This window comes from Ornithodoros turicata, chromosome 9, assembly GCF_037126465.1.
Source record: "Ornithodoros turicata isolate Travis chromosome 9, ASM3712646v1, whole genome shotgun sequence".
NCBI classification, from domain to species: domain Eukaryota; kingdom Metazoa; phylum Arthropoda; class Arachnida; order Ixodida; family Argasidae; genus Ornithodoros; species Ornithodoros turicata.
In genome coordinates this window covers 25,654,786-25,682,127 of record NC_088209.1, presented here as the reverse complement: position 1 = coordinate 25,682,127, position 27,342 = coordinate 25,654,786, and the positions used below count along the sequence as shown (strand labels likewise).

General features: G+C 46.1%; 1 pseudogene; it reads right to left on the bottom strand.

Annotated features, from left to right (window-relative positions):
* On the bottom strand, nucleotides 1–23,686 carry LOC135368452 (trichohyalin-like; annotated as a pseudogene).
* Nucleotides 23,687–27,342: the final 3,656 nt, after the last annotated feature.

The following is a 27,342-nucleotide window of genomic DNA, read 5'->3' as shown; positions in this document are numbered from 1 at the left end:
TCGTGTTCAACGTCTTTTATTTTCTGTGCGGAAATCAAATAGAAAGAAAAATATAAATACAAACATTGAAAGATATTAGCTTGCAAAAGGCGAATCGAGCACGGAATCAGGAACTCGGCTAGGATTGGCTCGGAGCTCTTGCTCTGCTTGATAAATGCACAACCAGATGCGGAGTCCCAACTGCATTCACAGCCATGCAGGGAAAGAGAAGAAGGAGAAAGAAAGGAGAGAAAGAGGAGGAAAGAAAGGGAAAACAGAGAAGAAGAGAAATGCCATTAGCCTCCAATAGCAGACGACAATTTTCATACGTCACAATCACGGTGTGGATTAGAGCGAAGGCCCTACTGGGGACTTGATAACAGATGTCGTCACGGATTATTACTGGAAACGGCAATCAGTTTGTAAGGTAACGTTGCTTTGGTTCACCTATTTTGATTTTCCTACATCCGCTGATGGTTGGAGCAATGGAAAGATAATCACAATCTCCTGCCGCTCGTAGTTATTGTCCGTCACAGCATAAGCCCTCTTTTACGAAGCAACGAGCATATTAGCACCAAGGTAGATAAGGTCGTTTGCACTGGGCTTAAAGAGAGCGCTCCAAAAAGGGTACTTCACCCCACAACACGTTCAGTGCATACGTGAAATTATCGCACGGGTATGCTGAGCCTTTTGCTTAAAATCAAATCTCCATCTTTGCGAACTGTCACAGAACGGTGTTTTGAGTGTTATCATATCACAAGTCAAAACGATAACATTAATCCTGATTGGGTTTGAATACGTTATGCGGTGAATGTTCTATTCAGGTGTGTGACCTCAGAAAAAGGAGGCGCCATAAGGCGGCCGAAGATGCTTCGTCACAGCGCAATTCCAGATTTCACACCGTATTAAGGGATTCCGCCTTGAGAAGAACCTTAAAAGAATTTCCGCGCATAGTACAGCATTCTTTGAGCTCTCGCTCTTGTGGTTCACGCCCTTATCAGTATGTCAGCGGATAAGCACTCTGCGGCAATCAAATACTATACTAGAAGTGGAAGGAAGAGAAATAGAAAGGTTGAGAGAGAAGAGACTGGTGATAAGGATTTGCAAAATCATGCGCCACTTTTGGCAAAAATTGTGACAGCAGTGACGGTCACGTTATCAAGTCAGCGATAAGCTGCCCGAGTGCCATGCGATTGGATAAAGGCAAAGGTGCTCTATTTTCTGGGTGGTAGCGCCAGGAAAAAAACACCCTGTTGACCCGTTGCACACAGGCAGTACTAAGCCATAACACCACCAAAGCTAACAACAACAACAAAAAAGAAGAAAAAGAAAGAAAAGAAACCGCAACATCAATGTGGCATTAAATCTGTTAAATTTCATTTGGCATTAAATCTGTTGACTAGATATCATCCATTGTTATGTACAGTCTGCCTTCAAATAGAGTCGTTCAAATATTAGACCTCTGCATCAGTAACTTAAATCTTGCGATAAGACGCGAAAGACCGTCTACGTATCAAGCGTTGTCACCAACGGGTGCCGGGAGGATGGTATTGCGAAAAATACTATTTCGAATAATATTTCGCGGTGACAAGGTTAAATTTCACCTCGCGAAGCGCTGTGGACCACAGCGTGGACTGTCATCGTCGTCATCGATATCTTATCATAGCTTATTATCGATATAATATGGGGATATCGTTTCGAGGGGGCGGTTGAGCCTGCGAGAGTTTGCAATGTAAACTATATTTTATGAGTGCTGGAATCATTCGAAAATATTGTTGGATAACAAATCTTAACCGACGTAAAACTTTGATATCTTGAGAGTACCTCTTCTTGTCTCTGGATGTGATACACGCGTCTGATACGGTATGAAAACGACCTTGATTCGCACAAACTGACACCGCGAGCAGTGCCTCCGAAGCTCTTATTTACAGTTATCCTAAGATTGCGGTGTCATAATGGACGAGGCGAAGCTATGCTTTTAGTATGGATTAAACGATTTTGTACGGGCAGGATGACCTTTAAAATATCGCGCTTTTTTAGTGATATGCGATAAGGTAATTCTTTTTTTATCTTACAGTTTCGCCACCGCCGCAGTATTCTCCTCAAAGAACTCTACCTTCTTCGCACTAAAGTATTCCCACAATACCATGTCCCAGGCAAACGTTTGTTACACGAAAGGCATTATATATCGTGGTCCTGCCCCTAGGGTCCCGCCCACTGAGCTACATGCTTTGCTGAGAACATGGGAGAGATCCCAGGGTACTTGTAACATGACGTGTCTCGTGTCCAATAAGAGCCCAGTAGCTCGTTAAGACAGTCTTTATCTTTTCTTTTTTGCGCGAACACTAGCTGTAGTGGCACTGCAGTACCTAGACACAGTTTAAAGTATCGTCTGCTTCGTACCTTAGAACAGCGTTCACGTCAGTAACACAGACAAACAAACATACAAGGCATCGTTACACGGAAGCTGACATCCATGAATGTCGACTATAGGATGATCAACGCATAATTACCTTTAAAAGAGACATCCCGCACGTCACGTGGTGTACTTTCAACCAATCAGGCGATGAGTGGGATATCAGGAAAGAGGTTACGGCACTACCAATATTTACACCCGTTCGGGTAATCAGTCTGCTTCATCACGTGCGCTTATTATCACAATATATTTTTCTTCATATTGTAAGAGGTCCGAATGGGAAGCTTAGTACGGTAGGTGCCTTTCCACGAGTGCCTGTACATAAATATGTATATATAAATACAGAACGTATCACAAACATTTAAATAAAATGAAAACAAACGGCGATATCAAATCGCAGTGTAAAGAAAATTCGCGAAGGTGCACCGTGTGACTTCAAGATGTGTTAGAATGTAAGACGCACATAAAGGGGTCCTATACCAAAGCTTAGCTGCATTGTTGCGCGACCGCTACTTTTGTGGTGTCTTAATCGAAAAAAAAAAATAAAGAAATAAAGAAAAAATAAAGCACAACCTATGCGCTCAGTTAAAGCACAGACTCGGTTAATTTCGGATATTTAACAATTGCATACAATTCGACATGACTACTCTGTTTCTTTGCCCTGCCTAAAGCCGTTTTCAGGAACTAAGATATGGCATACAGCAAAATTATACTATGAATTAGACGGAGGACACATACACATTCTTTTCACCTAGATGCGTCGTCGCTGTCTCGTTTCTTTTGTCGCCTGTCTAAGGGATGGACGGAGGATATTGCACAGTGATTGTGTATTTCGCGTATACGCCCTGCATTAGCCATCTCCCTCGACACTCGAGGCAGTTTAAATTCACTAAATCTTTTTTTCTGCGTGCACCAACGACGCCAAGGTTGAAAATTCGAGCCTCACCGACGACGTCTTACCCTCACGATGGAGGTGCTACGCAGCATGCTCATCAGGACACCGAATATACCGCAAAGTTCGGTTACTGTAATCGTCCGTCAGGATCAGTACTCTCTAATCTATCAGTTAGCCAATCCATATGGAAGAAGAGGGACAAGAGACATCATGACGTCACACGGTGCAAGACCCCTCACACTGAACACAGGCTTCAATGAAAGCCGTCACTATATTAAAGAACGATCAGTCCCTAGTGATTTTGATAGTGGGACGTGTTAGGAGGAGCCCTGTAGGTGACTGGGACGGCGACAGAGGCGTGATGGAGGAGATACTCCTCCGGGTTGTGGAGTCCACGGGCCACGGGCTTGGGCACCATTTTTGGGGCCCCTTCAGCCTGAGGCGGCGGCCACGCAACGTTCTTGCGTCCTGCGGATGGGGATCGGGCGAAGGGAGGCGTTCTAGAAGCTGTGGTGGGCGACGTCGGGTGCCAGGCGTTGCCCGCAATGCGGCTCGGAGGCCTGGACGTGCCATCGGCCTCCTCATGATCTGGTGGTGGTGGCCACATGAATCGCTTAGAATCCTTTGAACCTGAGGCGAAAGAACGGTCTTTTATGAAAGCACTCTTCACTTTTCTTCGACTGACTTCTCGAGACAGCCTCCTCCTCTAACATAGACGAGAGATATGTAAATAGACTTGAAACCCCTACGCGAGCAATGAGAAATGCTCCACGGGTTTCAAAGAGATAGACTGTTCAGGGAAAATACCCCAGGACGTGCATGCGAAGGGGAGTATACTAGCATCAGCGTGACATGTACTTGTATATGTTAGTTCTGGTCATTGTCAATGATCTTGTAAGTTGTCAGAAACAACATATGTCGGTCTTGTAGTGTTCTTGAAGCCTCTGACTTACTTTGGCGCGAGAGGTGAGGTGAAAACCCAGTCTTAGGCACCCATCGTACGCTGGATTCCTGGAAGGAACGACTGTTATATATCATACAGTTTGATAAGGTAAAACCCCTCAAAATTATGTAGCGTGTAGAGCCGTATTGTTTGGCGTTGACTTCTATTGATCATGTCGACGTCGAATTAGTATCCCTGTCTGGCACAAGATCTCTCTTGTCCCATCCTACAGTTGGCAATAAAATGTACCTTAGGAGGCCATGCATTGTCCCTCCTCCTGATGGAAGGAGAACTCTGTGGAGAGAAGGACATCCTCGTTTCCCGAATCTTGTCCTCCCACTGCTGAGCCTGATGTCCGACTTGTTCCTGGTGTTGGGGTGAAGTCGGCAACCCTCGTCGTTCACTAGACCACTGACGGTTCACAGACGTCGGGTGCTGCTGCTGCTGTGTCTGTTGTGCTGGTTTCTGTTGTGTCCGTTGATGCTGGTACTGTTGCTGAGGCGCTTGGTACTGCTGCTGCTGCTGGTGGTACTGCTGTTGGCGAGCTTGCTGCGAGATATAATGGTAGATATAACACAAAAGTATTTAAACATAATAAATTAAAGGTGTATTTCCCGTCGGAATGTTCAGATGAACCATGTCTTGGTGCTTTCATGAGAAACGCAGACGTCTGCTCTGCTCTGTAGGTGCTGGTTTAACTCCTCCCACACATCGATTTCTTTTATCGCCTTATTCATCTTTTATCAAAGAGATTGCACGCTAAGATTTTCCCACATGCGTACTGGAAGTTACATCCCCGTGTGAATTAAACTAGATGTACATCACTCTGAAACGAACCTACAAATTAGGAGGTTCACTAATCGCGACTAATGTTGTTCACATTCTCTCCACAAATTGCGCAGTCCTACCTGGACTTGTTGCGCCCTCTGTTGTTCCTCCTGCCACCTTCTATATGCCTCCTGCTTCCTCTGCTCCTCTGCTCTTCTTTGCTCTTCCGCTCTCCTCTGCTCTTCAAATCTCCTCTGCTCCTGAAATCTTCTCTGCTCCTCAGCTCTTCTCTGCTCCTGAAATCTTCTCTGCTCCTCAGCTCTTCTCTGCTCCTCAGCTCTTCTCTGCTCCTGAAATCTTCTCTGCTCCTCGCTCTTCTCTGCTCCTCAAATCTCCTCTGCTCCTCTACCCTTCGGTGTTCTTCGAGCCTCTTCTGCTCCTCCTGGTACAACTGCGCGTTTCTTCTCCGTTCTTCTTCTTGTTGTATTGCACGTTGTCTCTCCTTCTTCCAAAGTATCTCTTCCTCACTTTCTTCCTGCTTCCTCTCCTGCAACTGACGGAACCTCTGTTCCTCGAACTCTACCTGTTTCTGTCGCTCTTCTTCGTACAGACGCTGCCTTAGTTCAGCCTCCTGTATCTGGTGCGACCTGTGCTGCTGATCGATCAAGGGAGTAGGGTAGCTTTCCTGGCTGGAGTATTGCGTGTGGTAGCGCTGCTGTTGCTGCTGGTAGTAGTTGGCTGGGTTGACCTGTTGATAGGGGCTCTGGGGTGTCTGAGGTTGGTAGACGGGTGTGCGAGGATTGCTTCCTGGTGTAGACGGCTCTGCCCTCGCAAAGTGAGGTGGAGGTATGGCTAGAGGATGAGATGGGGCAGCTTTCCTGCAATGGTGTTTGTTGTGAACGTGGAGCGACAGCCTTTTCGCACTGCGTGTCCCATGGGGACTAGTGCACGTACCTTGATGCTGCGGTCGTAGCGTTCGCCGGTCGATAAACTGCAATGAGAGGGAATTGTGATGCAATTGTTTTGTCACAATACAAGAAAGCGCCATCGTTATTTTTGGAACTTTTGTGTCATGTTTTATCAGAGCACGCTTGTACAAGAGGTACAAAAGGTATTTAAGTTACTGAGTACCGAGCAAAAAAGTAACTGTGTAGAGTACTAAATACTCAATCTTGAAAAGTATTTAAGATAGAGTACTAAATACTCTTAAAAGTAACTCGTATTACTTTCAAGATACTTTGACGTTACAGCTGGAATTCGCTATCTATTTATTTATTTATTTCTATTTTTCTGGTGCCCATGAAAGGCCACAGGGCCTCCCTAATGGTTTACCATACAAACAATCAATACAAAGAAATAAATTAGAACACCATAATTACATAAAATAAAACAAAAACATAAATACTGTGACAAAAGGCAAACTATATAGATTACCAAAGAAATACGAAGGCGCGAAGTTGAAAATGGCATTACCTAAAAGCTTTACTAGCTTGCAGGAACAACTGCTTTCCAAAATTACTATCCAATAGCCTGTCCAGTTTAAAAAAAAAAATACATTAACAGTAATCCTGAACAGCTGCTCTACGGGAACGACAGAATGTACTGTCGTTTTCTTTTCTATCGTGTCGTTAACCTTATAAAGAGTTATCGATATCTTACGTGTCCTCCTCTTGCTACAGCTCTCGGCACGGGTCTTCTATCCTGTCTGATAGGGGTCTCAACGGTTCACCCGCCTACCCTTCGGGACAAGACATCGCCTCATGCATGCACCTAAACCCGAGGCGCTGCGCGCAGTGGGTTACCTAGAATTTCGTCCCTGGGGGTGTGTCCAGCTCCGCAGCGGTGTTGTGACGTCACAAAAGCTGATACCCACAACACGCAGGCTACAACATGCAGGCTACTCCCATGAATTTTTATGCTCTTTGAAGAAATATTGCGTCATCTCACAAAATTTTAGGGGCTGTCTCTCAAATTTTGGAGGGGTGTTAGGGGGGGGGGGGGGTCTGGACTGGATAGATCACTGGCTGCGCGCTAGATCTTCCCACGAGGGGCGTTGATGTCTCGAATATCTCAGACGCTGAAGAGTACAGCACATGGCGCATTGTCGAGGCAAAAGAGAATCTTTCACTCGACCTCCGTGTCACGCACAGAGGATCTTTGAAGTAACTTGAAAAATGAGTAGAAGTTATCGAGAACAGTATTTAAGTTAGATTGCTAGATGCTGAAATTTGAAAGTATTTGCAAGGTACCAAGTTACACCCAAAAGTATTTAAGATACGCAACTTAAGTACATCGTTAAGTACTCTACTCAAGTTACTGCACACGTCTGTATCAGAGGAAGTTTACATAAGTTTTGGAATCTCAAATTTTGTTAGAATAAGCATCGTCTTGGCAGACACCGATATGTGAAGGTCTCCTTGACGTAGACAATCTAATCAAAGTAATCCTGGCTTGATTTGTTATGGGAACTTCGTTCCTATCAACACGGGTAACTCTCCCAATGGTCTACAAAGGTAACTTGTTCGTGCCTTATCTTGCCCAACATTGAAGGTGACCTGTATTTGGAGAAGTCACTCTGAACCGAGAGTAGTGAAGTGAGGGCATGATACGGCGGATACCCTTGCCTTCAGATGTGTATCTCACCGAACCTGCATACTGAGTCACCTATGGTGCACCCTTGAGGAGTAATCAATGCACGAGTCTAGCGTATTGAAACGCCTGTGTTGACGACGTACCTGCTATCCTCCCCGTCTGTTAAAATAAGGTTGATTCTACTTCACGTTAATTCGGAATGTTTTCCTGGAGAATGACGGGAGTCCCCCCTGGAAGGGGGTGTCTGCTTTTGGCGCAGCCCTCCTCGTGTTGCGCCTCTATTTCGGAGTCTCACATTCCTAGGCCCTGACTCTGGGCTCTGGTTGATACTTATAACCTGGAAGGACGGCCAAGGTGACTTCCTGCCGGAGGGAGACCCACTTGAAAACGCAAGCTCGACGTCGAAACGCAGGTGTCACGCGTCTCGAACATTTTTCGTGTTTCTTTCTTCGTGTTGTGCGACGGCGTTCTGGAGCAGTCAGTGTCCGGTTAACGAGTCGAAGCACTTTGGTAGCGTTCTCATCTCGCTAAAAAGGTCCAGTCGAATCTTCCTATCGATATCCGTGACAAGGTAAATTGAACGAATGGTGACGCTTTTTGATCATCATAACGGGAGGCTATAGGAAGGGCTGAAAAGGAACCTTTAGGTTGGTAATGGCGACCAGAGCACAGACCGGGCGTGACCACTTTTTTTTTTAATCCCATGGTAGCGCCGCGAAGCAAGTGTGACTATGAGTGGCGTACTGATGTGGACAGATGGAGAGAGGACAGCAGGAAGGAGTGGGGGGCAGGGGGGTTAGTATACGTCCTGGGCCGACTTCAGGGAGAACTGTGCCGGCATTCGTCTGAAGGTCTTCGGAAAACACAGTGAAAACCTCGGACAGCACAGCCGGTGGTAGGTTTCGAACCCACTACCTCTCACTCTTCAGCACGACCTTGGCTGCCACAAACGAGCGGTCGCCTTAACCCACTCGACCATGCCGCTGGTCCTGACCACTTTGCGGCGCAGGGCGTCGGGTAAGACTTCGTGATTTTGGGACCTGTCCGATAGATCCACAGGCGTGCACTGCTCCAATGGGAATTTATGGCTATACGCCGCGAGACAACTATGACCGTCAGGTACGCCACAGTGATGAGCCCGTGGATTCATTCTGCCCACCTAAAGGCTGTTTAACGTGCACTGTCCATGTTTAAGGTCTCTTACTGGGGACACCGTGTGTAAGCAACCTGTGTCATGGCACTGAGTTGCTGGCGCCCTCGACTGGGTTTGAACCCACAACCTTGGGGTCAGTAGGCGGACAGTGCTACCAACTGACACACCAAGGCTTCTAGGACTTTTTGGTCATTCACTAAACTGTACGAGGCTTCATCTGCGGATCATTTAATCAATGCCCTTGAAACTCCTGCCGATCATCCTGCCAGCGGTTGGAGAGTAGCGAGAAAAGCACGTACCGGATTCTTCTTCGTTGACAGCTTGTAGGACAGCTGAGCGGACAAGAAGGCCTGGTGGAAGTCCTGCCGTATGGTTCTCGCTCACTCTAAGGAAATGCAGGAAATGAGAAGTGGTCACTAACTTTACAAGGTTCACGCCGATTGATTGCAAGAAGCCCAACTGTGCAACGCTATGAGGACGCTGTTCAGGGAGTTGTTCACAGAACATTAGTGGTCCCTCAGCACTCATTACTTTTCCCTTAGCTATCATATTAGTTGTTATCAGTTGTTATCATATGCTTCAGTTCCCTGGTATAAATGAGCCCATGTTTGGTGTTTATCTATTCCTCTTTCTCTTTTACCTATCTGCTTTTTGGTATAGAGATAGCTGTTAAATTATTCCCACAAGATGTGCTATTGTATGTTATCAGTGTTTTGGAACCTTGTATTTATTTGGGGCTGCGTCACAGACCTGCCCTCGCAGTCCCACATTTGACTTTGTGTGTTCATTATATTAAATATATGCTTTAATAAAAATGCCAAATAAAATGCTTTGGTCGATTGATTTGTTTGATTGACCGTGTATTTGTAAGGACGTTGTACAAGTGTCTGTGAGAAACCCTTTCCATGGTCACTTTTACAACGTCCCTAGATCCTGGTAATATTTTTCACACCTTCTTTTCTCTGTGTTAATGACGCTTAGTGCATTGATTGCCACGATAACTTCCCTTCCAGTCTTGCTTATCGATAAGCTAGAAACAGTCAAGTGCTGTTTCTGAATTTGCGAAATCTGACCCAAGAGAGAGAATGAAGTAAGGTCCACTTGTGTGCCATCGCAAAGTGTAGCTTCTACAAGTGTGGCTGCTTGTTTGTTGGTAGGTGGTTGATATTTGAAGAGCCAACCTTATCTTTTTTTGCTAGGCTTCACTTATTATACGCCCCAGTACTGATAAGTGTGTCGTTACTGTAACAGGCCCCAGCTGCCTTGTACGTACAGCAGGATGCCGTTGCAGAGACTAGCTTGCCATGGTCCTGTTGAACAATGGCCTTTCCTTAATTGTATTTGGAAGAGACAGTACTTCGCGACCCAGGCGGTGAGATGATCACTTTTTTGAAGTGAGCGATATTTTAAGAGGACGTGACGTACCCGTTCTCTTGCGTGAGGGCCTGTGCCGTGAGTGCCAAGGTCTCTGCAACTTTCTCTTGAGAGTACAGGTGCAGGGGTGAGTTGTACTGATTGTGCACCACAGCCTTCACAGTGGCCGGCTCTCCCTGTAACGAACATAAGCACCCCATATCGCATCATACATCGCAATTACCATTCAATATCGCGAGCTTACCCTTCTGGGCTTCTGAAGAAAATCCTCTCTGTAAAGGAACAGATACATCATTTTCTTCAGGCACATGACGCACAACAAGAAACCGCAATGACATTATTTGATATCATGACATCTTTGCCATTATCTGGTATTATGACATTTTTGACACTCGACTTTCTTAATTTGACATTATTTGAATTATGAGATTATTAATGACACAAAACAGTGACAATAATATTTCGTTTCTAAAATGTTGGTTTGGTTTGGTTTTAAGAAAAAATAAAATGTCTACTTGTTGCGTCTATGTTGTTCTGCGTATTGCTGCAGCGAAATACCTTTTCTTTACCAAAAGTATTTCCCACCCGTGACTTAGTCTGCGCTGCATGGCAGCAGCGTAGTTGTTGCCGTTGTCAAGACCCACCTAGAAACGGTCTCTACAGATCAACAACTTTATTTCGGGGATGATGACCTGGGTGCTTCATCGCCACAGGCGATATACTCTCCACAGAGGGCGAAGGTACAAAATACTGTGCCTCTGTCTCGAGCATGCTTGTCCTCCCATACTTTTCGCAGCACAGTTAGTATATGGGTCATGTGATGCATTCAGCAGGTACAGACTGCAGCCATGCATTCTGGGCACCAAGGAATACGACACTGCCAATAGCAAAACCACATGCAAGCAGGACAATAAGGAAACGCTTGGAAATCAATGTTTTTGGTTTTGTGTCGCCTTGATGCCGTCGCCTACTACGCCCTACTAAGCCAATGGACGAGCTTCATGGGAAAAGCGTGACGTCATTAACACCGGAAGTATTGATTGGAGCGTTGCTTTTGGCGGATATGAAGAACGCACTTGCATGAAGCACCCCGGTCTTCGGGTTAGCTTTACAAGGCTACATCGGACGTGATAAAGCATGCATGATACTAAAAAGAAAAAAAAAAAAGGCAATCTTTGAGCACTAATCCAAACGGGATGAAGTGGCATAGCATTATAGGGCCATCGCTGGCGATAAATTTTTCGTGAACTCTTTTGAAAATGCTATTGTATTTTTATTGCACGCCTTTTAATATGCTGTGAAATCGTTTATTTATTTTGCATTGTTACTGTTGTGGTGACACAATTCCACCGTACTGCAAGCGCTGTCTACTTATCACGTGGTGTCACGTGATATCGCGTGGCCCTATTCGCTGCGAGATCGACATATAGGGGGCGGCACTGTCACCTTTCTAGTGTGGATAATACGCCGGCCGATGTTCGGAGTTGATGGTTCTTTTTCGTAATTCTTGTGTATATTCACCGGAAGATCACTTGTGCCGCGATGGTACAATACTGTTCAGCTCCCCAATAATGCTCCACCTACTGCACTGAACGCGGAATAAACGTGTAAAAGCAGACGACGCGAGGAAGCTATCCACACTACGGTAGTTCATCGTTTCTCCGCAGCGCGCCGGCACCGTTCGATCTCGGAGCGATATTCGCCACGCGATAAGCGATAAGCTATGAGTGATAAGCTACGGACAGACCTGCACGGGGTTGGCCCTCAAAGCTACTGCTTTAAAGAAAAAAAATAATGAAATTTGTACTCTTGACGGCAAATGAAACATAAGGAAGATTCCTTTTTTTCTTTTTTTTTTTTACAATAACGAGGTTTCTCGCAATCAATAAACCACGTATTTCTGTCTTTTTAACACCTCATTCTCTTACTGACTTTTTCATTTAGATACGACGCATGTTATTCTGTTTTTTAGAAGTGGCAACAGTTCGTTTTTCTTTTTTTATCTACAGAGCTACAGAGCATAGTTAACCGTTGATGGGACTCTAAGGGAGGAGCGACCAATCAGTGCAGCTCTTACGTCTCGACGAACTTCTTGAAGGGTAAATGGAAAAAGTCGACCATGAAATCCAGTAAGATAAGTAGCAGCGCAGTGGCAAATATAAGCGTATCATCCATTGATAAGCACCTGAAATTTTGCCCCTGTTAGTAAAGTGCAAGCACACACGGGCTTAGAAAGAGAGAGAGAGAGAGAGAGAAAATAAGCGGAGAGATAAAACGAAAAAAAAAAATGACGTTCCTTACTGGGGATATTTTTGGAAGACGGGATGTTCACCGTTTATTTTAATACTGACAGGGCTCTTCGTTTACGACTTGCACCTGCCCACAAATGCATTCGTGACAAGTCATCCGTGGCAAGTGATAACGCATGCTTGTAATCAATTACGTTCACTGATAACTAAACGCGTAGTCAATTTTACTTCTCGTGCAACATTTATTAACCACATTTACTATAGTTGTGTTCACCTTAAGAAGGAAAAGAAATCAAGTCCGTCAAGTACATATGCCGTTGGGGATAAGGAGACGCAATAACGCGCCAGGAGAAATACTGCAGCGCCACCATGCGCCGTCAGTAGGGGAGCGCACTTTCTACCACAGTGTAGTGTCGCGCGGCCAATACGGAAACAGAGTGGGTATGATGGGTTACATTCTCTCGCGCATGATGGAGCGTGACCTCCCTGTGTCCAGCCATCCTATCTGCGGCGCAGTAATATTTTGAAAGCTGACGGACTAGATTTCTTTTCCTTCTCAAGTTGAAGGCGACTATATAAATGAGAAGTGATAGGGTGCTCTACTCTAAATACCCTAAGTAAATGTCTTTAACACATTATTTGAGAATTGCAATTCGCCGACCATTTAGTTATCAATGAATGGATCTGATTACAGGCAGCGTTATCACTGGTCGTGGATGACTCGTCACGAATGAGATTAATCAGCTAATTACATGTTACGTAGAGCTGCCCTGCTCGAAATCAACTGATACATGATAAGCTCCCAGATCTTGCAGTGGATTGATTTTCCCTCCTTCTGTTGATGTTTTCCTCTATTTTGTCGTGTCACTGCCTGTAGTTCTTGGAGTTTGCGGATCAAGGCCAAGGATGGTTACTCATATGACGTATCACAGAAGGTGCCCTACATGACGTGCACATCTTCAGCGTGTAAACAATGAGTCCCGAATTAGTTCCTGGAGGGGAAGCTTCTCTTTTGTAAAGATGCCAACGAAGGCTTGAGAAAGTACAAAGCAAAGCAAAGCTTACAAAGAAAGCACCTTCCAGTGTCCTCAAAGGATCTTCGACTGTCACGAGTGCTGTTATAATATTGTGCACTCGAAATATCAGAGAGACGAAGCCCGAGTCGCTTCGAGATTAGTTTTGGATAATAATACCAAATTTCTTAAAAGAGAACCTCACTGCATATCGCGCTCGGCCAACCATGATTGGGGCGCTCCCAAATGGTATCATTCTCTCCTTTGACTTGTTGAAAGCGCGAGGCATCGGCCTGTTTATGACACACTTGTGCAGTGGCGTTGATTGTCAGAAAAAGGCGTGCTCCCTTCGCTTTCCAGAAATCAGGAGTGAACGGTATAATCCTGCGCAATGATTGACCTTCAGCGTGCGATGTGGTGAGCGTAAAGTAGAGCACCAAGTTCCCCTTCACTGTGTGATACAACTTGAACACCGATGAGAAAGGCTTCGAAAATGCTTGGATACGCGCTGATAAAGTTGACAAATTGAGATGTACGACAGGGAAACTTCAGAGGGCTCGAACCGCTTGCCAAGCTGAGAGGCATATCCGTCCATCTGCGCACGACGGAGTGAAGCCAAAAGAGCGGTGTCACTCGAGAACTTCCAAATATTCAAGAAAACAGCCTTCCATCACTATTCGAGAACGCGGGCACACCTCCAAAAAAGATCGTCCATCGACAAGGTACTTCAACAGAAAACCTTTGAAACAAAGACGAGGTAGACACCCACGTCCAACTAATACCGATATGTACACCGATGAATATGTAGTCAGTCTAAGAAAGGGCGGAACTTACGCGGGCATTTCAAACATCTTGGACGTCTTGAATGAAGTTCGCACCAACAAGTGAAACCTAGTGTAGAGAAAGGGGAAGAGCCAGCACCGTTGGGAGGATGCTTCACACTCGATGTCTTCAGCTGCTCTGCCAAAGTGTGCCAAAAGAGTGGAGGAAAGGACGGCACACCCCACCCCACCTCCTTCTCTCCGGGAGGTGCGTTGCTCTAAAATTTCTTCCTCCGATGCTAGGCGTTGGCCGATGATTTATTTGCATAGCCACCTAGCCGAGGCTATACAACCTCGAGCCTCGAGGATCATCACTTCGTTCGCGTACACAGTAGTTCCTCCAAGAAGGTTCGAGACACGAGCAGGGTGGGGCGTCTACTGACAGGCGCATTCTATGGTTCCATAAGAGCACATTTGCTGATTGGCGGACTTTGGAGAAAAGGCAAACCCGTGACACAATTAATATTCCCGTAAGTTTCAAGATCTGTTCTAATTGGTTCCTTCTAGAAACACTCGAGAAGGAGCTGAGAAATTCGCCCTTCGAAGCACAGGTTGCAGAAGGGTAGAAAATCCAGCGAACTGGTGAGGAAATGTTAAAGGAGGAGCCTCAGGCGTTGCGAAACAAATCCATAAAAAGATCAACATAAAACAAATTCATAAAACAAATCCTCAGATGCATATCTTCCGCCAAAACAACGGACCAAGAAACCGCCTCTCAACACTGTCAATGTTTTGTCAAACGACTTGCTTTACCAAAAGTGGGTTCCCTCTGCGCTGCGTAGTTTGTAGAGCCACGTCATTGCGTGTTATCCAAAAAGAAAATGAAATCGGGTAACGGGGGACCTTTCTAAAATCAGATCCATTACTCTTCTCAGTCGCATCTCAGCGTCGTGCCAGAGACATTCTTTACTTGTTTATTGACTTTTTCCTTCCCGACGGGGGATGCGACTAAAATTCGCTTCGGTCTATATGTTTGTTTAAGCTGTAACACAGTGACTGATACTCTCGAAAAAAAGATTAGGATATTACAAAAGAAGGAAATTGAGAGCTGTCACTGGAGGGCGTGTCAGAAAAGGGGCGAACTTAATTGGTTTGGATCACTCGAACGGCAATGGTGTTTGTCTGTCACTCGGTGTTTGTCTGTTATCGTCCCTACCTCGTCTCGGGTTTTCAAGTCATGGATCGTCATCACCAGCTCGCTTACTACCTAACTTTCCTTTCGTTGGCAATGGTAGAACGCAATGTATTTTGACACTTCTTTGGTACATCGAAATGCCATTAATCGTTATTATCCTGTCACGCAGGTACTACCAGATGCAATGTGATGTTTGTTGTCAATGCCATTTTGTACTTGTCAAAACGTGTAAAAAATTTAGAACATCATTTACTCTGTCGCCCTAGCTTTCCACTATTTGTAACAATTTCCCTGAATCTCTCTTTCTATTGTTGCTGTCGCGGACAGTTCCGTTGAAGCTGTCAACTCCGTAGCGCAATCCGTTGTTCAAAACATTGGGACATAATAGCAATATTGTATACATAGCTGTATTTCGAAAAAGAGAGACTTTACGAAACACTAGGGATTTTAGAAAATACAATACGGAATACATAAATGTAACCATATTTTTATGTGGCTCTGGTGGGAAACGGTTTACTGTGGCTCGTCTCGCAAGGCAAGGCACCGTCAGGAAGACTAAGGCATGTCCAGGAGAGCAGGAATAAAGCCTGGACTGGCGCCTCGTGTGAGTTAGAATGGCGCGGATGCCTCCGCAGAGAGGATACAGAGGAGCTTGGTATCTACCAGAAAATAAGCCTGTTTCGAGGCAGGAGTGACAGCGTCTTTCTGCTAGCCTTGAGTAGCCAACAATGTCGTCATCTCAGCACGGGCTACAGCCGTGACGCTGCCCACGTGCGTGATGCCCAGCGGTTTATCCAGAATCACAAGCACGGGGATCGGTCACTATTACTGTTACGTTGTAACAGCTGTATGCATCCCACTATTCCACTACATCATCATCACTTATTTGTTGTTTTTGTTGTTGTATGCATCATCGGCGACATGTGCATAAAGCTGAAAAACCAGAGACCCCCTGTAGGGTGTTCACAGGAAAAGAAGGCAGGGGGTGTTGCCAAACACTTTGGGGGGGGGGGACTGTAAGGGGGTGTATGGGGGTCTGGATAAGTCACTCGTGATGCCAACAACGACACGTCGCTTTTCTGCACCACCACCGGATGATAATTATTTTTCTAGTAATGTAAGCAACGTAGAGATCAGCGCCAAAGCCGTTTCTAGACACAACAGGCATCGGTCATCTGCGCCCCTGGACTGACAGGAGCCTCCTGGCCAACTGTGCCTGACACGAATACCGGTTTATTTAGAGAGCACGCCGCGAATTATTATTCGCGCACTCGGACGCTTTTGCAGATTGAGTGAAGGATTTATGCACAGGTTTGGAATGCGCAAACCGAAAGTGTAAAGAACAACTTGGCACGGGAGCGGTGGGACGTGCCTTCCAAATAGACGAAGGAATCTGTAGCCTGTCTCCTTACCGAGATCCGTTGTACGGAGCTTTAAATAACGGTCCGTTCCTAAGCTGGTAGCTGTTGTGCCGAGATAAGGATAACGGCCTCTAGTTTTCAGTTCTAAACTCTGAAAACGAACAATGCTGCAATAGTCTGTTAGGTTGCGTCGTGTGTGTTTGTGTGGGGAAGCCATAAGTTGCCATGGGTGACCGTACATGCATTGCGTACTGATTCCCACAGAGCTGAGAATTCTTTAAAATTGTCAATTTTAAACCTGCTGATGGTATCATTATCATTAAACTTGTCGTTGTCTTATTTTAAATTTGTCCTGTCATTAAACTTTTACCTTGTGCTATTGATCCTGTATCATAGAACTCTTTATGTGTGTGTATGCACGCAGTTGTTCATATGAAATAAATTGAAATAAATTTCAATTAAAACACACACACACGAAACAATGAACAAATTCGCAGACAAACTGAACGGCCGAAGCCGTTCTATTAGGCCCGAAAGGCTTACTTGTTATCTGACATGACGGTATTACACTTAAGCTTCTATATTTTGGTATGAAATGTTGGACTGTCTGTAACGGTGCCATGATTTCATATCGAGCCATCGAGCAAGGGCTACCTCGAGGATGCCGTGAATGGTCTAAAGGGTGTGCTGTCTAAGATTTTCCGGGGTTTTGCTGCAGACTCCCTGAAGTCCTGACTCCTGTCCCCCACTCCTTCCTGCTGTCCTCTCTCCATCTATCCACGTCTGTAGGCCGTGCGTAGCCACAGTTGCTTCGCGGCGCTAACGCGGTATAAAGAAATCAGAAAACTGATTTTCTTCTTTTTTTTCCATGTCCTATTTAGCTGACAATAACACGACAGATTGCGGCATATGTATGTAGCAAGGCAATAACATTAACATTGCAAAAAACTGCAGTCTCAGTATGGTGCTTTGCCGGGTTCTTTGCTACATATATAGCAGTGATTCGTCTTGACATCTTAGCAGGGCGCGTTGACAGCTCTGCTATGCAGTCGTGTCAGGTGACCGTGTTGTTCTTGAACGTGAATCTGTGTCTTCACCGAGTATGCCGTAGTTCGCTAAGCCGCCTTCACAACTGTGCTGAGCAGCCGCCGGTAAAGGTGTAGTTCAAAATGATTCAAGATGAAAATGAGAGCAGAGCTGTTGCAGTTAACGGATACAAGAACGATGGACACCTTCAGTATAATCATCTGTCACCACCATCTAGACCGATCAAGAACGCAGCTGCATGATGAGTGAATGCTCAGTTGCATTCGCTCGGTGCGTCAAGATAACCTAATCGGTGGTTGCTACAGACGTCTTGTGCGTTGTCTGCCCACAGGAATGCTGCAGTGATACCTGAGTGCCATTCAAAATCACGCTGGGTTTGAATGCAACAACAACAACAACATATACACTGATGACGATGAATGAGGAAATTCGCCACCTGGGTTGTGGCCCACTACCCCAATGCCGACGGGACTGCATGAGATGTAAAATGACAATGAGGGGACGAAGGGGGAGAGACCGTAGGCATGGCCGCGTTTGGATGCAACAGCGCATGCGTGTCACTGGCCGCAACGTGTCTCACGTATCCCTCTAGACCAAAGCGACAGAAGCTGCGAAGAAAGATGTTGTATAGATTGAGACACCCCCTCTAAATGAAGTGGTGGTGGTGGTGGTGGTGGGGGGGGGGGGGTGACCAGGATCTTACCGACGACTTCACGGGGGAGGGCAGTTGTACGCTAGTATAATGTGCTATATCTATATACACTGTATGTTCCCATGTTGGAGATAAGACCCCACGGTAAGCAAAGAACAGCAACGCGGACTAGGACAAAAACAACAAGAGAAATCGTGCGTGTTTCGTTCGCCGGCAACGCGTGACCTTCCTCCGCACTTGTGTTATTTAGAGGGAGCTGCTCTTCCTCGTTTTTAAAACAATTTCCGGAACCTATCTGACCGGAAAATCAGAGGCAACAACAACGACATCCTTCCCATCCTGCAGGACATCTAGTGCACCGCAATGCCGTGCGAAAAATAAATAAATCAATTCGACGCCTACGTCGACTCCCCGGTAAAAAGCTAAGCCTCGTCTTCCAAAAAGTCCCGCTTCGTAATGGCGTCACCTTTGTTCATTCTCGAAAAAAAAGGGAAAAAATTGTCACTGGTGGAGCTACTCACATGTGTCGTGCATCGGTTGTAGGCAGTGCAACGTGCAACGTGCAGTGGATCCCTTTGCCCGAACCACACGGTGCACTCTCGGGGGGAATCTATTTTGGAACCGTCTCCAGCCCCTCCCCCCTAAGACGATGCGCCGGGAGTAACGTTCCATTTCCAATCCACCGGCTGTTTATCCAGAGTCTTTATTTATTTCTGGAGGGAACTGGCTACTTTTGTGCAGCAATGATTAATTGGGCTGTAGGTAACAACGATAATGCGAATGCAGGGAAACGAATAGCGAAAGCGCGTCTTTGGAATGTCAGGGCCTCTAGCCATGCAGACACGATGTAGATAAGGCCGTTACTGGCGCCAGAGTGACAGTCACGTGTTCAGAGGGGACCAATCGCTAAGGTACCCCTTTGTTCTGGCTGAACAATCACTGACGCGCAGTAAGGGTAGGACGACTTACATTAACCAGAGCCGTGTACTCCTCTAAAATAAGACGTATCCCCATAGCACGTGCATGGCATCGCATGTATACACAAATGCATGCATACATATACTATCTACTCTTAAAACAGTACTTCACGACCCCTTTAGGGGAGTAAGTAGCTTGTCCCTAAGAACACTCCCTTTTGGAGTAAAATTTGCACACTCCAAGAGGGAGCTCCACTTTACTTCATTTCCCAGGAGTAACCATGACACCAGTTGTACACTCTGAGAAAAAATAGTCTGAAAAGGTTAAATTTCTATAGTTCCCACCTAGGTCAACATAGCCTCTGGTAAAGGGTCTAAAAGGGTGGTAAAAGCAATTATCATATATCCAAATTGCTACAAAAAGGCATACGCCCCCTCGCTCACCGAATGAGAAGCGGTAACCCTATCATGCGTAGGTGGCGGGTAGAACATTGCATCCTTAGGCGCAACATATGCGACAACTATTACCTCCTGAAAGGTGTAACTGCTCCACCCTTTTCTTCTGAGAGTGTAGTATCATGCTGGCACTATGAAACGAGTTTATGCCAGTACTTGTGCAGCTGCCTTGAAATCCTCTATGAAATTTCTGACTTCAGAATATCTGTGTATGCGCATATAAGCAAGTCGAAGCCGAAGCCGAAGCTCAATCGCTGCGTCATCGTACATGCTCGATGGGACTGGGGAAAGTTGTGCGTGAAAGAGGAAGGAAGGTAGTGTAGAAGAGGTAGGGTGTGCGATACATGTTTGTCTGAAGTTTGGGTAGTACTAATACAGAACTATTCACCAGAAGGACGTGCGAGGTTCTCTCAGCAACCTTCATTGGCTGTGTATTTTTGTCAAGTAAGGAACCTGTCTATGGAGACAGGCCCTTTTACACGTACTCCAACTCTAACCTATACACACTGGGGAACAAGTCCACCCGAATGTGGATTGCTGCGTGTCCCCGCCAGACCATGCGAACAATCCAGAACTCAGGAGGGATCGCTTCGGATGCTATAGTACGGTCTATCTCGGCGGCTAGAACATAAATCTCCCACTCACATTGAACATGGCGAAAAAGACGTGTGAACGACAACCACCAGCGAGAACACTCCAGGGTACCATACAGGCTCTGCCCACGTCCAAGGTGAGGACGAAGACAAGCACGAATGGCATGATGGCACCCTGCGCTCCCGGAGTTTAGGGGACCGAACGCTAAGCGGCACCGGTTAGTTAACACTCGGAAGTTAATTTCCGTCACGAGCAAAGCGAACTGATTCTGTTCCTTCCGTGCTACAGGTGGAGTGTCTAGATACCTCAGCGTGGCCCAGTCAATGGAAAGCAGTCCATACAGTTTCTCTACCCGGCTCCAAATGTGTAGTGTGTTGTGGCATCGCGAAAAGACATTCTCTGCCGATTCGGAAGCTTCACATGCAGGACAGTGGTCAGGGCAAATGTTAAAGCGCGACAAACGCGACTGCAATGGAAGCACGCCGAGCATCTAACCAACCGGCCGTGATCCTACGCCGGCCACACATAGAGGGCCCCTGAGAAAGGACTCCTCCCGCGGGAGCTCTACTAATTTCACGAAGCGTCATATAGAAGTCACTTACGTCCCAAAGCGCATGTTCTCATCAGGGAACGCACTGCGCACACGGACACTCAAAAGACGAGGAGGAGGTACCTCTGCTCGCGGCATGGCCTCTACGTAGCAAAAAAGAACCTAGCGGAATGCCATAAAAAAATTTCTGAGGCACACGCGAGATACTCCAGCGAATGCAAGGTTGTAAGAATTGTGCGAAACCGTAGTGCCATGCATTTCACCGCGACAGGAGGCACACCGAACACGACCGCGTCGCGTACACTTCGTGAACCTTCATTGGAAAGCTCCCTCAAACGAGGTAAAATCCGGGATAAGCATTCGACGAAATTATTGTGTCAGAAGATCACATCTCACGATATATCCTGATGTAATGGTGAGAACTTCGCCAACTGAGAGCCTTAATGAAAAACAAATGAATATATAACCAAAATGATGCAGCATCTGATTGGCTGCACTGTAGTATGCACAAGTTTGTGATTCAAAAGTCACCGTACGAGAAGGTGGGTGACGTCACATATCACTTGTTCATTAAAATTTGGACGGCAAGAGGGAGTAGCTATTTGCAGTGATGGAGTTGCATGGCATATGCAAGGAGAAAGAGGGAGTACGTGACTTAGAGAGGGAGTGGAAATGGAGTAATAGCGGGAAGTTACTTCCCCGCTACTCCTTTTTTTTTTCTTCTTCTCGAAGTCTAAGCCTACTATATGGTTTCCTAGTAGGCTAGTATGGTCCTAGTATGGTCTCCAAGCTTCCCGAATGGCACTAGAATATCTCCCCAGATTTCTTGAGAACGGAAGACGTACGCCTCTTTGTGGCCCCATGCCCCTTCCTCAAATCAAGAGCGATAACGCTATCATGTTTTGTGAAGTTCCCGCTATCCTGCTTCAACGTGTTATGTGGTGAAGTTCTGTTGCAAGAGTGTACAGCTCACATCAGAGTTAACTTCAACGCCATTCCGGCCCGCGGACCCTGAAGACCCTAGGAGAAACAGTGGCGGAGGATGTTTGGGTCATCCCCATTTCAGTTAGAGGGGTGACCCTCGTTATGAAGGCGTTGTTTACTAATGGGCGCACCCAAGGTGGTTCTCTTCCCGCTTCGCAGGTTGGAGCGCTGTTCAAGTTAACTTTGACGCGAGTTGTACAGGCGAAGAGGGAAGAAAAGTTTGCCTTGGATTGGTTTCTCCAACCCTGCCGAAAGTTACTACTCGAAGGCTCACCTAACGATGAAGATTTCGAGCCTCTTGGTGTTGGTCTGCGTAAGAATGGAGTTGATGCGAGCTTCCGTCAAATCTTCCACGTTGTGCGTTCCTATCTGAATGAGTATATCTCCTTCGTGCAGTCCCTGACGGGCGGCAATGCCTCCCTCCACCACCTGCAATTCATCCACGAAAAAAAAAAAGGATGTTAGTATACGCGCGGCGTTTATAACACACAAATTGCATATAAGGAGGGCAGTCTCTGTCCGAAATATCGGCGGCTGTCGTCCCGAGGCGCTTCCCTAGAAGAACAGTCTCTGTTCGAAATATTGGCGGTTGTCCTCCTGAGGCACTTCCCTTAAAATTTCACATATTATACTCTACACGTTCTAAGAAGAAAGGGAATAAATGGGGGAGCAATTACTTCCCACTTTTGTCCCCTGACCCTAAAATTTACACCCCAGTACTGAAAATGGTCCCTAAACTTCGCATAAACGTCTGTGCATTACTCCCGACCGAAAGGAATCATTGGTTGGATCCGGCATCTCACCTAGTCCTCCAAAGGACTAAAATTAGTCCTTTTGTTCTTAGAGTCTAGTAAGACCGTGGTGCATATGTTAATCGAAATATTGATTAAGACCAGCTATTACACTATGGCCATTACGTTCAATGCGACATAAGTGTTCTGATCAGGGGACCGCCTGCCCCTTATGAGAACTAAAAGAATTCTTAGTATATGGGTAAGAAGAGTATTCATACATAACAATCTATGTCATACGCACCACTTTGAATTCCCCAAGTGTCCTGCACCATTCACAGCTAGGCTTGCCTAAATGTCTGGTAAGGATGTGGCGAACGTCGAGGCACAAAGCTGTACTTCTGGTACCAGTACTTAGGGGTGCGTAATTACATATATGTGAACGTTTATATCATGATGAACTATATGTAATGGGTAACGGAATTATCTCTTGAATCTCTGTAGCTTCCTGCTGGTGTCAGTCGTGTTACGACAATCTCGCTCAGAGGCACGTGCCACGAGTATCCCGTAAGAGTTCATACAGCTTTCATACATTTCAGGAACGTCACCCACCGACACCGGGTAAGACCCACGACGCCACCGTACATTACAGACCCATTAGAAACCCAGTGGAGTTCATCGGAAGTTCATCGGAACAGTTTATCGGAAATAGGTTAATTGGTCAGGAGTTAGTTGGTCAGGAGTCAGGAGACTCCCATCCAGAGTTTGCGCACGGGACAGAAGCCAGGAACTCCCAGAATGCCACCGAGTGTTTCCAGCAGTCAACGTCCTCTCACCTTGTGGACCGTTGGGGATGTACCCAGGTCAGCCCCGCCGGATATCTTGAATCCCCAGGCTTCCCTGGGGTCGTCTCGCTTGAGGATGATGAGGAAAGGCCTCTGGAACGCCATTTTCCTTCAACCCTCCTCAGCAGCTTGAACAGCTGTCGTTTCGGCGTGTTCCAATGTCGTGCTTTCCGCACTTGGAGTGGCCGTTTTCAAGGGTCTCCCTCTGCACCAGGAGCGTGCCAAAAAGTGTTTGTCTGTGCGGCGCGTTCCTGACGCCCTCACTGCCTCCTCCTTCGATGCGTTTTGCTTCCTTCGTGAAAGATCTGCACTAACATTTTTTGTTTTGTTTTTGCGCAGAGGGATTTTTTGCTGGGCGCCCCACGGGGGTTAAGCGTGCTTCTAGGCCGAATTCTTTACATTCGCGTAAACAGGCGAAGAGTCCGAGGTGAAAAACAAAAGTGACCGATCAGGCAAACGAGCTTCACCACGCAACATGACGCTCAAAACGAATCACTACAAACAGTGATACAGTTATACTTCGGTGATTTTATTTTTTTTATTCTTGCCATAAACACAAATGCAGACCCTCACAAAAAGGCATGCGCTCCCATTCTCAACAAATCAGGAATATGAACCGTACATCAATGATGATTGCTGGGCGTGAAGCTGTGTGTTTTGAGTGCACGTGGTACAGTGTCACCAAGTGCAGCTCGCTTTCCCGTGTTGCTCCTCGACTCCTTTCGTGCCTTCTCCCTCAGTGGAGAAAGAGGGAAAGACGGATATGTGTAGTTAATATTCCCGAAGGAGAGGGCGTCGGAATATCGCGCGCATATACACTTCATACAGCACGCGTCACGGCATAACGCGGTCCTAGCCAACCACCGTTCCGAATGAAAGCGTTCTCTTTCTCTCTCTCTCTTCTGATTTGTTGAAAACGGGAAGCGTATGCACTCTTGTGACACGTCCCATTTATGTTTATGGTCACAAAATGACGTACGCCACGCCACGCGTTCGTTCTTCAAAACAGAAGTGAGAACCATATCACTATGTTATGTGCTTGGCCTTGAGTAGTTCTGTTTTTAGAGTGTAAGGTGGGAAGAAGCCGACGATGTTTCCAACGAAAGATCGTACTGTACTCAACCCAACCCGAATCCACGCTACGGGTCCGGGGCCTGTCGTTTGTGGCATATTTTCTAGTAGTAATGTCCTGTGTACTGTATGTGCATGGCGCTAATCTGTCATTAATCGGTAGTAATCGGTAATCTGCCCCCTTTAATATGTAGGGGGATCTATAAGGACTCGTCAAACCTTCTTTTTTGCGTGTTTTGTTTTGTAATTTCTTTGTGTCTGTGTGCCTGGGAGTAGGGAAGAAGGCACAATGAAATAGATGCTACTGCATGTAGCTGGCTCGAGGTTTATAGGACGTGTTGTTTAAGATGCATGACTCGGCTTTTGGCCTTCTGAGCCGGGCGAAGTTTTCGAGTGAGTGTGAACAGGAGCGTTCGGTGAGTCACGCTCAGGTTGGAAGGCAGGGAGAAGCAGCTGTGAATTATTAATAGCCGTTTGCTCAGGCCGACATCGCCATGACAAATCGGCCCCGCTGTTCGCAGAGCCACGAGCCTCACGCGCAAAACACCCTGTATGTGTGCGCGAAATGGGACAGTGCGTCTTTGTGTGGAACAGAGTCACCGACAGGTACATGCGCAACGCAATACAAGCAATGTGTCAAATGCACAAATACAAAGTATTCGCGTTAGAAGGTGGTATGGACTTGCCTGTTTAATATCCAAAAATAACATCGCCGTAGTTGAGTGTTCTAATTTTGGACTTAAGCCTTTAACGCTTAATAAAATGAAAGGAAATGAAAAGTATGTTATATAATGCCGCTTGAGGCAGATTTGTAAGACGCGTACAACATTTTTCCTGCTCGGGTTACGTACTACTTGTGACACACTTGTCAGAAATCTTCATGCAAAGCTACAGCAACCTGCATTGGCTTGACTGCTCCTGGAGGAACTGTACCCTCATTGTGTTTGAGGGTGGGCAGTATGTCGAACGAGTCTATTAGCCGGAAGAAATAATCCTGAAACACCTGAAGGTTTTTGTTTTTGATTTTAACAATACTTCGCCCCTAACAAGGTGCTACTACAGGAGATAGCGCGGGAAAACAAATTAAAAACAAACAAACATACAAATTAAAATCAAGCAACTAACTGCACCCTAGCACTTAGCATGGTATACTCATTAGCGTACTGTAACGCTGTTATGCTATATGCATAGACATTTGTAACAACAATAACAATAAAAAATGACAATGAGATGGTGTGTTTCACCACGGTGGTGCGGTACCCTACCCCATTGCACGTGGAACATTACGTGAAGATGATGAAGGAAGGATGAAAACACAAGAAAGAACTAAAGCGTCTGGAGCAATCCAGCGGACGACAGGAAGTCAATGAACAGGTGAAGAACCCGACGAGGGAGCACAGGATCTACATAGGGGCCAATGACATTTGTAAGTAACAAATGTGTGTGTGTGTGTGTGTTTTTTTTGCCATAATTCTCATGGGTCTCAGAAACAATCGCGACTCCTTTCTCCCTATGGTTTGCCCAGTCATACTACTGCCTTGCCTTCTTCTGTATGTACCCGAGATAAACAGGAATACAAACTGGGCAGTTTGGTGTCGCGTGTTAAAATCCATAAGGGCCGATAAAATCAGTGCCGTGTTTGTTTGTTTGTTTAGACTTTCTTCGCGCCAAACACTGGGGCTCTTATTAATTTTAATAGCCGAGATAGTTCCCATAAAGGCACCCGTACCTAGTAGCACTATACTCTCATCAGTACTGTATAGAGCTTACATTACCTTCATCCCTTCGTTACGTTAAAAAAGACTTCGAAGGCTATATTGTAGTTTTGTCCCCTTGTTTCGAGCTACTGGTCGTTAGTATCCTAGTAAATTGTTTCTCTTTTGTGTGTGTGTGTGTTAGCGCCGCCAAACAACTGGGGCTATAAGCGGCGTGCAGACGTGGACAGATGGAGAGAGGACAGCAGGAAGGAGTGAGGTAGTATGCGTTAGTGGGGTTAGTATGCGTCCTGGGCCGACTTCAGGGGGAACTGTGCCGACATTCGTCTGGAAAGTCTTCGGAAAACCCAGAGAAAACCTCAGACAGCACAGCCTTGTGACAGGATTCGAACCCGTGTCACCTCCCAGTCTCGGCGTGGAAAGCGATCATCTTAGCTACTATGCCACGGGATCTGGTAGTAAATTGTTGTTGTCTGATGCATTTGTTGCTTTTTATTGCGCGGTGGTACGCCGATGTCAATGTAGGAACAGACTCATATACCGACTATGTATACGCAATACTACGCTTTTCACCTTCGTTTATTTGGTTTAGGGGGTGCTCTCTTTTTAAATGGGGATCTGTTCCCCCATTGTGGGAGCACTGTCAGAAACGAATAAATAGAAATAAAAAAAGATCACCAGAACAGCCCTCGTCGTTGGCGAACGTCGTCACGGCAGGAGATCGTGTGTTCCTGAGAACCAATAGGACCCAGTTCTCGCTTCTCTGTAACGTCATTGCTCGTAGCAGCCGTGTGTTCAGAGGTGTGTATTTCTATTTAATCATGTCACGTATGGGATCAATTAGCGGCTGAATATACTAAAGTGTGGCTGCAATAAACCGCAAATATCAAATCTTCGTAACGCTCTTCAGGGATCATCTCAGAGAAGGACGACGTGGTCTTCGATTCGCACGCTGTCCGAATTCTCATTTGAGGATCTCAGCCCCGAGATCATGGTCACCACGCGTCGAACGTCCACGCGTCACGAGTTAAAAAAGCGTCTTTCAAATTTAGGGACGACGAGACGGGGTTCTTATTCCAAG